Here is an 11,963-nt window from a genome sequence, read left to right on the forward strand (position 1 = left end):
TGTCCCCTTCTCTGGCATCCTTGTTCTGCCTTTCTTGCTGCCCTTCTGTGTCTTTGCTACTTCTGCCATATCCTTCTTGAGAAGGGGAGACCAAACTCACATCCAGTGTTCAAGCGGCAAGTGTCCCATAGATTTATACACTGTTACAGTATGAGTCCTGTTTATTTCTCTTCTCCCTTTTCATGTTTGCTCTTTTGAGCTGTGAACCTGACACTGAAAGAACTGTCCTCGATGACTTCCTCAGCAGTAATAGACAGGTAGCACCCACCACTACAAAAGGGGATGATTCCTTTCCCTTCCACTCCACCCTCATTGCAGTATGTTTGATATCACTGCCATTTAATTCAGTCGTGAAATATTACGAAAATCCTCTGCAGCACCTTTCTGCCAGTTTTATTTTTTAACAGTCCTGAATGATCTTTTCTCACCAGGAAACTTAGCATCGTCCACCCCTCTACATACACATGGGGGTTACTCCTCACTCTCACCTTTGTGCACACAAGTTATTGTCATTGATGTAGTTTCATGCGATCTTCTCAGTACAGAAATTGGACTTGGTTTTATAGTTTATTGGATTATCTCCACTGCTTTTTTAAAGATTGGTATCAGACTTGCTGACTTTATTTCTTTGGTACTGAGACCATTTTGATCAGCAGGTTGCACACTGCAGTTCATAGTTTAGCATCTTCATCCTTCAGCTGTCTCTTGGTGAATCCCATCTGATCCTGGTGATGAGTAGGGACTCATTTTATGCATTTAATTTTACATCTCTTACTAACACTTCACTGTGAGACAGTTCTTTTCACTTGTACCCCATCAGTAAAGGTTCTTGTCTGGGAACATCTCCGAGATCCCATGCAGAGATGAAAAGAATTAATTTAGCTTTTTTCCTAATCCTTCATTGAGGACTTTTGTATGTTGCTCTCATCTGTCGACCTCAGACTGACCAGCTGATTTTGTTTCTGGTGTGCTGGCAAAAGTCCTATTTGTTAATTTTTGGGATGAAGTTTATGGTTAGGAATTATCATGCCTAAAATTGTGCCTTAAATTGAGGGAGTGTTTGCTGGGTGCTAATCTAGTCAAATAGACCAGTGATGCTTCTGTCCAGGTGATCTTTTTTGTACAACCTGCTCCTAATAACAAACTCCGCTGAAGATAGCGGAGCAAAAAGAAGAAACATGTTTAGAAACAGAAAGCTGCCTTTTCTTTTCCTATACATTTCAGAAATCTAAGCTGCTCTTGGGTAACATACTTACTGGTATAATGGATGTAGAATTGCAGAAATGGACTTCAGAGCAATAAAAATTTTCCCCAATGACTGAGATAGCAAAAAAATTGTGTGACTCATACTTGGCTAATGCAGTCATCTGAAATTATTTTATCCACATTAAAAGGTTTCTGGTCAGAGCTGGAAAGCTAACAGTTTAGAAGATGGAATACTTTATAGGAAGTGGAATGGGCCCAAGCATCAGCTGACAAAGGGAATTTTGAAGTCACTATGATTTTAAAACAGTTTGCTCTTTCAGGGTAGTGAAAATCTTAATTAAAAAGATGGGGTAAAATACTCTTGGGGCAGGAAGTTAGTAAATGTGCTGCAAAAGAGTTTTTCTGTAACACAGAGTGCTGTATTTTGTGGGCATGTGAGTGTGTTGGATATTCTTGGGCTCAAAATGAGTTCTCAGCCAGATTTTATTCTGAAATGGAACACATTGCACTTGAGGAGGAAGATTGGGGCCCCAGCTACCTCAGCTACCCAGCAGGAGATACGTCACTGAAGCACATTCTCGTGGTGTAAAGAAAAGAGTTAAGTTTTCTGCCTTTGCAGAACAGCTCCCCTGGGAGCAAGCTGAGCATAATCCATTTCTTTTAGATGGTTTATAGAATAGCTATTAAATGGTCAATAAAAGCATAAAATATACCTGTCATTCTTTATGTTTGGGTTTGAGTAAGGACCTCAGTAAAAATCATGCTTTGAGTTCCTGAAGAGGGATAAAAGGATTGAGGCTATACTTAAATTACTGACTCTCAGTCTCCTTGTCTCTGTCCTGTTGGCTCATAAATGCTAATACAGATGCAGAGATTCCAGACTAAAAGTGACACAGACAATCTAGTTTGACAGGTTACCCTTTGCAAATACAAATAAACCTTTTACAAATGATCTGACTGTTAGTATGCAATTGTTTTAGTATTTAAATGAACACCAACCTTTGATAAATTGTAATTGTTACTGGAAAATTAGATCCATGACCAAAGAAACACATTCAGTTTGTTTAGATATGATTTCCTGAGCTAAGGGAAAGACTGTGTAATTTAACTGTAGAAGTTGTTTTTTCCTCTTTTCTTATTAAAATTGATTATGTAATTGTTTGCTATTGTATTTTAGATGCCAGCCAAGGAACACAAACTGCATTATAGGCACTAGGAAAAAAACTGCTAATGAAGGATCAATAGAAAAAGGCAGCATTTGGAAGGAGAAAGAAGAAGTAGCAAAGAAGATGTATTAAATTGACTTGCTCTGCAGCAAGTATTTGAGTTTCTTCTAGCAAAAAGGCTGAATATTAGGAAGCAACTCCCACCAGCATATCTTTTATCCCACATTTCATTTGGGAAGGACACAGTGGGAAGGAATTAAAACACACCTTAAAGTCAAAGGGTACATTAAAGCACTTCCAGATTGTTCTGTTTATTCTCATGAGAATTTTCTCTTGTACACAGATTCCTTCCCATAATAATTTACGTGACCCATCCTATCCACAGTCTGTTTTAAATAGCAACATATCAGAAAGAGGAAGGAGTATGTGCGTTTTGTATGCATCCCTTCATGTGTATCTTTCTAGTGACCACTGCATATTTTTCTTCCTGGTTCATCTGTCCCATTCAAAACACAGGATAGAACCACCAATGCAGAAACAAATTTCATTATTCCAGGAGTAATCAACAATATTTGCATGATAACAGTGCCTAAAAGTCTTCCTGAGTAACTGTATGAGAATCCATCTTCACTTGTTAGCCAGACCTCAAAGATGCCAAGCGTTCTTGGATACAGCTTGAAAGAGCACTTAAGAAACACCAAAAATACCATCTCACAAATGGCTTCATAAGTGCTGAACACTGGGTGGCTTAGAAATAAACATGTTTGTTGCTGAATTTTTTAACTGCTATGAATTTTATTGATACTTCTGCATTTGAAGCCACTTTTCAAATGGCAGGTGCTCACACATGTAAATTAATGTTAGTCCACTCACTTGGTTTCTTGAGTGTTAGATAATTCCAGAAGAGATGGTGCTTTGGCCCCAATTAAAACGGTGAAATTCCAACAGGGTCATGCCGACATGTAAAAGCAGCATACAGTATGTCTAATTGCATATATATCTTTGTGTAGACCCCTCTTCTGACTAGGAAACCCTTCCCTGGTAACTCAGAAACATCTTTTCCTCAAAAAATGATTTGAAGCAAAATGGTATTTTCATTTGTCCTTTTTTCTTACTGTTTAATCAGAGAGGGATTTTTTTTTCATCCATCTGTAATTCTAAAATAGCTGAGCATGTGTTTTGTGTGAAAACATTCAGTATATGCATTGCTTAGGAGCTCTTCACTGTGAACTTTAATTTGAGCACTCAGCGTTTTTAATTTGAGCTATGCAGTTGCCCATCTGACTCAAATGGGACTATTTCCGTTCCCTGGCTCAATGACTTGATTTATGCTTTATGTTTCTGTTTTCATCCAAAATCAATTTCAGTTGAATCTTTACCTATGCAGATAAAATTGCAGGAGGAAGGACTTTATGCTTAAGCTACAAATTTGAAATCCACCTTCTGAAAGAGTATTCAATAATTCAGAGCTGTTTAGAGAGCTCTTGTCCAGGAAGTGGAAAATTCAGGTTCTCTTTCTTCCTCTGCTCGTAGAGCTTAAACTCCAGCCCAGGCTGTGACTATTAGGAGCAGAGGGGAGCGTTCATCTCCTCTGGCTGAAGTTGCTTTGCTTTGTTTGCAGAGATTAAAGATTTACTGCAAGGGAAAGTGAGTGAAAGCAGGGTCTGATGGTTTTAGTGAGAGTGTGCTTGGTGAGATGCAGGATGGTGGTCTGTGTTGTAGTTCTGCTCTGGGAACAAGGCAAATATGCTCAATGGCAATTGGGTATAAAAGCATGAAAATACATGTGCATAGGGACTGGAAATCTCTTGTCCCTCTTGCCCGTTTAAAATCCCATCACTGAGAGTCATGTCTTCCCGTTCTTTCCCTTTAGAATGAAAATTTCAGAAATTTACTAAGGAAGCTCTCTTTCTCTCATATGTATATAATAATGTATATCTACATACATAACATGTAAACATACACACTCATATTCAAATATGAAACCAACAGTTTCTCCCTAGAAATCTATTTCAGATAGGAAAGAAGTAGGTTAGAGTATGTGATGATGATGTGACACTTTTCCACATGACATTTGACCAGAACAAGGCTTGGAAAAGTTCATTTATAAATGTGCTTTTAGGACCTAATACAATCCTGTTGTGCAAGAAGGCAAAATGTCAGTAGTATTTTTAGGGGCATCACTGAGCGTTGTGGTACAGTGATATATATATATATATAGACCAGGTGAAAAGAGAACCTCAGATTGCGAAGACCCATTTATTAAAAATATTTGACGATTTTGTTTTCCTCCAGCAGTGGTGCAGCTCCACTCGTTTGTCTATACCTTGAGCTCTGCATCATTCGTTTTCTCATGTTCCCATATGTTTCAAACACCCAGTGAGCTCTTCGCAGGGCTTTCTTTCCAAGTGCCGACAAAGTTGCTCTTGTGCCTGACTCTTTCTTACCTTCTAAGTATGCTGCATGCCCTCAAAGTGTCTTATTATTCATCCCGTCTCCTGTTTTATGCTGAAAGCTTTTAAATACGTTTTAATGATGCATAACAGCAATATAATGAGCCTAATAGCATGCTATTGATTTTCATTTGAAACACTGACATTTGAACATTTCGATAGCCTTTTAACAGTGTGTATATTTAATGTGATTCAGAGACAAGGAAAATGCAACACAATATCTACCTACTAAAAAAAAATCCACAATCTCTATCTACTGAATGTCTCCCCCGCTCCTGCAATCTGTTTGTTGCAATCAGGCGCATTAGATGCATACCATTTTCAGTCTTCTAAAACAAGCAAGCCATAATCCTTGGTACAAGGAAATAAAAGGGAAAAACACAGTATCACCATATCCAGACAAGCTTTGTTTATCTGCTCTGGTCATGATTAAGATATTAATGATCCACATCCAGTCAGTGCTGTCAGAGAATGCAACATGTTAGCTCCATAGCAAAGAAAACTGCCCAAGGATGCCCTCTAGATAGGAGATTGCTGAGTTATGGACACCTAACTCAGGGGGTGGACTAAGAAACACAAAAAAAAAAAAATTACATCAGCAAACATACAGATTAACATAAGATAAGAGCAGTTCCCTTTTGATGAATAACTCAGTGGCTACGCCCCAGTGAGAGTTTTGGTTTTCAGGAGAGCTTTGTGAGAAGTCAATGAGCAAGATATGAAGCAGCCATACAGTGCCCTGACTAGCCTGCGCATGTGGCTACTTGGACATAAAGCTAACAGCAGCATTGCCAGACTGCACCAGCCATATATTTTCCTTATAAGTAAAGAAAGACCCTTTTCCAGTGTTGTGACATGTTTTTTCAGGGATTGTTTATAGAAACGAATACAGGTTTACATCAAGTATTAACCTTACCCTTCTGGCTTTTCACAGCATCACTCTTTACTCATCAGTTACCTGTGCAGCAACATAAATGTGCACTATCCAGATATTAGGAAATACAGTTTCTGCCCTATGGGTTGATTGAACATAAGGTATTACAGAGGGAGAGAGAAAAGCAAAGGACCAGGGAAACAAGGAAGACTTATGCTTTTGTAAGGTCTTCAGTTCATTTGCTTTCCCAATGTGCAGCTGTTGGTTTGTAACCACACCAACGAAGAGGATCATCTGACAAGTCATGACTCAGACTTTATTGCAGTTGAGTATAATTAGACAGGGTTTTTGCTACTGAGCTTTAAAAAAAAAAAATCAGCTGCTTTGATTACCATTTTGTTCAGATGTTTTTCCAATCTGCTTTTCTTTCAAGATAATGATGCAAGTGAGGTCAGGAGTGAAATTTCTGAGAATACATAAGCAATTTTGAAGTCTAGGATGCTTTTTGAATTAGTAGTAGTTCTCAGTATGCAAGATAGGCTGAAATTAAGATACACGATTCTCAGAGATTACCCAAGAAATTGAAAACTATTTAAAAAATCAGGTACCTTAAAACAGGCATAGGCACACATTTTGTGATTAAAATGTAAGTTCTATTTCTGCCCATATCAGAGACACTAACTTCTAACTAGTGACAGAGATGATCAAGAAGACCATCTTAATTTGGCTGACAAATTTGGAAATGGGAAACTGCTGAAAGCAGTAGAGTGGAGCATCGGTTTTAAACCAGTCTGAGAAGAAATCTCAAATGCATATATTTGAAGGCAGAAGAAATGGCTGTTATCTTTTTATTTAAGATAGGCCACATGAATCATCTCCTGGAAGGACCTAATTCTCTTGGCTGATGGTGGAGGGATTGTAGAATGGTGAGCTCAGATGTCTCATTTTTGACCTCTGAGTTAGGATAGATCAATCCCATCCCCTGGGGAAGCAAGATCAAGTTTGAAGGTGAGTTGAGCCTAACTCCTGCGTAGAGGCCAAGTTATACCTGCAGGCAAGATATGTATTTCTTTTCTTATCTCCCAGTTATGTGTTGTATCCCTTCTTCCCAGACTGTGACGGTCTTTCATATTTTAAAGATAAGTTCTTCAGGACAGGGACTGCCTCTAGTGACAGTCCTTAGTACAGCTTTTGCTGGGACTGCAAAGTATCCCTGTAATGGAAATTCTAGCATGTCTCAGAAAGGAGGGGCTTCCGTGCATAGGCCGTTGAAGCAAAAACTAAAAGGTAGTGCAAAAGCAAAGGAGATGGGCAATACAACAGTTTCTGTGCTGCTGACCTGCTATGAGGGAAGTCCCCCTTGGCTCCTGCTGTACAAACCGTTCTCCTTTTTTGATGTTATGTTGGCACTCATATCTCACGACAATCAGAAATTTCTAGAGGATGTGGAACTACTTTGTTCCCTGTCTGTTGACTGTAAAAGACCAAGTCCACGATGTAGTTCAATGTAGTTTAATGAAACCAAAAGGTAGTAAATTCACATCTTGTAAAAAAGCATTTTATGTACAACGTGCATAAAAATTACTTACTGTCACGGACTGTGACCAAGGCCGAGGTTTTAAGGAGGCATACAACATTTTCAAAGATAACAGAATATCTGGAGTTAATGCAGAAAAGGAGAAATTTAGAAGGCATATAAGTGCTTCTTCAGCTTACACAATCTATTAATGATGGATGGGGATGTATTTCCTCTGAAGTAGCTAGTCTTGGTCACCATCAGACGGGAATCTCTAGAGCATAAATCTGATCAAATACAGCAATTTCCGTGTCCCTCACTTACACCTGAGAGAGTCTGCTGACTTCAAAGTGTATGAAGGGTTTGGTCTAAAGCACATCATCCATCACTGGTGCAGAAATAGAGCATTAATTGCGTGGTGGTGTGAAAAATTGCCCAACAGGCAGCTGGTTTGCAGGCCAATGATGTATACACTTGGGTAACGTGGCACTGGTGTACAAGACCCTGCATTCATTGCTGTGCTGTCATATGCCTAAAAGAATCCCAGGTTTTGAAATTCATGCACCTCCTGCTCTTTCTTTTAATTCTTTGCTCAAAATCCAGTGCAAACTTCCTCTCTCATCCTGACTATTTATAAGTATACATAGAAACAAATGTTTTGTAAAGATGTGAGAGACATTCTGCTTTATTCCCAGGGGCAAATAAAGCCTTTTATTTTTAGCCCAGTTTCCTAAGGAAATGAGACTGATGCAATCACATTGTCTATTTGTCTGTCTATCAAATCAGCCCCCTTCCCCCCTTCCCTCCCCCCATCAACTTCTCACCAATAATCTTTTCCAGCCAGATCTAACAGAAGGGCAAAATTCTTTCAGAAGTGTTAAATGCACATAAGTTTTATGAAAATCAGTGGCTGAGCCAGAGGAGAGATCTCATCAGTTCCCTCACTGGAGCAGCAAGTACTGATTGAATTCAGCGGGTAGGCAGCACCATGCTGGCAAGTCACCTTGTGCATCACTGTAACACTGCCATGGTGCATGTTGTCTCCTGAAGAACATGAGGGGCTGGGGTGGCGGGTCCGAGGTCCTTCTGGAGGGGCACTCCTGTGTACTTGGCAGTATTTCAGAGGTGGGGAGAGAGAGGTGGCACAGGGGAAGGGAAGGAGCGGGGTTGTTGGAGATGTGGGAAGCAGGGGTCAGAGCACGCTTGGGGTTTTGCTTTATATCCCAAAGGGACTGAATGTTACAGGGAGCTTCTCAGTGGTGGCTCAAGGAACATGGTGGAAAAGAAATGCAAAGCCAGTGCTAGAGAAGTGGTCATCACTGTCTTTGCTATTACCTGACAAGTGTTTTCCAGGTAATTCCTGTAATGGAAAATAATATACAATGAAGAAATAGGGACAGGCTTACATCTAACCAGCCAGTTGATAACCCCATTGCAAGTCCATGTGCTGCCTCAAATGAAGGGTGCAGATTTGCCCATGTATTAAGTTGTGGGCAGACTCTGAGTTTTTCCAGTGTCACTGTTGGGAGACTTTTACCTACCGAACGTACCAAGTATATTCAGACAGAAGCCCAGCCTGTCCCTGGCTGCCTGACTGCCTGCCTGATCCACTCTAAGATATGGTCCTGAGCAGTATGTGTGTTTCTGTGTTGAAGGGAAGTATGTAGCATAAATATTTTACTCTACCTGTGTTTGCAGTGATGTCTGAAAAATAGTCCAGATGCCTGGGAAATGGTCTGAAGATAAAGTTAATATTGTAAGCCTGGTAAACACGAGTTCATACTTCCATTGTGACATATACATTGTTTTATATTTCAGCATCACAGCATTGTCCCCAGTGACTTGTGTAAGTGGTAATGGAAGTGTGTAAACACCCTGGAGATATGTAGCATGATGACACATTATGGGAGAAGGGCACACAGGTAAAAGGAAAAAAAGCAGTTTCGGTTCTCAGACAGCTTCTCCAATGTAGTTAGACATCTGCTAATGCTTTCCTAACATCCTTATTGTGATGTTTGAGATTTTTTTTTTTAATGGAGAAATTGGTAAGATCATTTAAGAGACTAAGTTCCTTTAGTTCCTCCCTATTCACTAATATGCAGGTCGGCAGATAATGTTTAAATATCTTTTTATCAAAGAGATAATGTCTCATCACAGCTCTGGGAAGCAGCATTATCTGTTAGGGAATTCCAAGTTAGTAACATAAAAACGTATTTAAACCACTGTTGGTGACATGCCTTTTCTTCAATTGCCCTACATCCTCACTAAACCTGAGCTACTTGTTTCCCAGATTCTTTCAAGCTTAAATCTGAAGTATCTGAGTGTCTGGAAACTATTGTCTTGCAAGAGATTCAGAACAGGCTAATGGGTAGAGACGAGATAAAACAGATACCACAAAAGGGGTCTGGAGCACATGTCATACAGGGAGCGGCTGAGGGAACTGGGGGTGTTTAGTGTGGAGAAAAGGAGGCTGAGGGGAGACCTCATCGCCCTCTACAGCTATCTGAAAGGAGGTTGCAGAGAGCTGGGGATGAGCCTCTTTAACCAAGTAGTAAACGATAGGACAAGAGGAAATGGCCTCAAATTGAAACAGGGAAGGTTTGGACTGGTTATGAAGCATTTCTTTACAGAACAGGTTGTTAGGTGTTGGAATGGGCTGCCCAGGGAGGTGGTGGAGTCCCCATCCCTGGAGGTGTTTAAGAGTAGAGTCAACATAGTGAGTGCTGAAGGATATGGTGTAGTTGGGAACTGTCAGTGTGAGGTTAATGGTTGGACTGGATGGTCTTCAAGGTCTTTTCCAACCTAGACGATTCTGTGATTCTGTGAAAAGCAGTGACCCTCTTGTGATGAACAATGTAAATAAGAAAATTCTCTTCTCCCCTCCCCATTAACAAAAAAAAAGAAGAATACAGTTTTCTTCTTATATAAGATGACAGGGCAGGAATCTGTTGGGGATATGTGGGTGGAGGAAGAAAGGTTCCCTGTTGTTCTGCAACTGCTTTGTTATTTTGGACACAGATCCAAATTTTTTTAAATGTAGCTGGCCTTGGAGTCCATGGGGAAGGAAGAAGAGTCAAGAAGTACCTACAGCATGAAAGTCTTCCTGTCACGAGTGTGATGCACACAAGCGCGCAAGCATGCTACTTGCAGTACAGAAATATGAGACCCTGTGGCATCCCTGAGTTCTGTTGCTGTCCCTGCTTATCACAGAAGACTGGCATCCTTAACTGACACCCTCACAGAAGCTGTGAAGATGTAGAGTGCTGTGTTAACACAAATGGCATGGAGCACACTGGCATCCAACAAATTTGAAGGCTGAGCCATTTTGCCTTCAGCAACTGAAACCATTCTGCAAGTATTTAATATATAATTAAACCTTCTTTCGCCATCATGTGATCTGACCTCAGCATATAACTTTGCATGCCAGGACAGAAGATAGTGAGGTGAGTCAAATAATGTAATAATGGGCAGAAACATTCTATTTGTAAGTGTATTATTGGAAATAAATGGAGTCCCTTATCCAAAGGGGAAACCTTAGCTTTCCTCAGGATTCTTGTTTCATGCACTATGCATCCTGTGCTTGTGTCCATAAATGTTTCCCTGTGATCAGCCACCATCTGCAGATCTATGTCCCTGACTGCCAATCATTCCTGCTTTTCTTGCAGAGATCACACCAAGGACAGACGCATGCAGTCAGCATAGTTGGAAAAGTGCACTCTCTCTCAGCCAGCTACTATTTCATGTGTATTAGCTACTGGAGCCTGTGGTTTGGCATCAGCAATCACAGCACAAGCATCTTAATATTACAGCATTAGAAGTTGTCTAATCAGTGTGAAAATAGTTACCTAAGCCTGGCACAGCCATCTCCCTGCTAGTAGTGATGACCCGTTCATCCACTGGCTCCCCTCCCTGGTTTGTTATAGCACTGTGGGTCAGAGCAAGCTCTTCACAGGGCTCCATGGAGGCAGCTTTCCCTATGCAGTAATCCATAGCTGCTGCTCATCACCCCTGCTCTAGATCTTGATGTAATTTCACAACCCTGTGCCACCAGAGACCTCAGATGGCGCAGGCTGAGGCAAGCCACAGCTGACTCCATTCTGCTACATCAGCAGCACCATTTCTTTGCCAGAAACTATCACTGTCAAGTAAGGGTTAAAAAAAATCACTGCTGAAATGCCCTTCATGGCCAGAGCCTTCTGTATGCATCCTTCTGATATAACATCACAGTCCAAAACAGAAACAGCTCATTCACTGGTGCAGAATCCATGCCTGGGCAGCAGCTGGAGAGGACACAAGGGAGAAAATGCTGAATCACAAGTATTTTATTTTTGGTAGTTTAATAATGAACTAGGAATGTCTGTAAGCAGGAGTTAAGGAAAGGCAAACATGTCCACGCGATGAAAAGGTTCCTTAGGTTGTTCATGCCAGTGATGCTTTGAAGCCCTAACCACTCTCCCAAAACTCCTCACGTGGACTTGTATAGAGAACTGTGAATCAAATGTGTGCTTTCGGGCAAGTTTGGTTTGTCTGGGTATCCACACCCACATACATAAGCCAGGGTAAATCCTACAGTGAGAAGTGGGCAGAGATGTAACTTGCCAGAGCTGCGACTGTGTGGCAGAACCGAAAGCATCAGGTTTTCTGAGTCGTAGGGCTGCTTCTCAGCCAAAAAAACAGTAACACAGCTAGCTTGATTTCAGTTCCTCTATTAGCTCACTGCTTTCTCCATGCAGGTATACAAGGTGCCT

This window comes from Athene cunicularia (genome assembly GCF_003259725.1).
Source record: "Athene cunicularia isolate RWA chromosome 1 unlocalized genomic scaffold, athCun1 chr1_part1, whole genome shotgun sequence".
Taxonomy (NCBI): domain Eukaryota; kingdom Metazoa; phylum Chordata; class Aves; order Strigiformes; family Strigidae; genus Athene; species Athene cunicularia.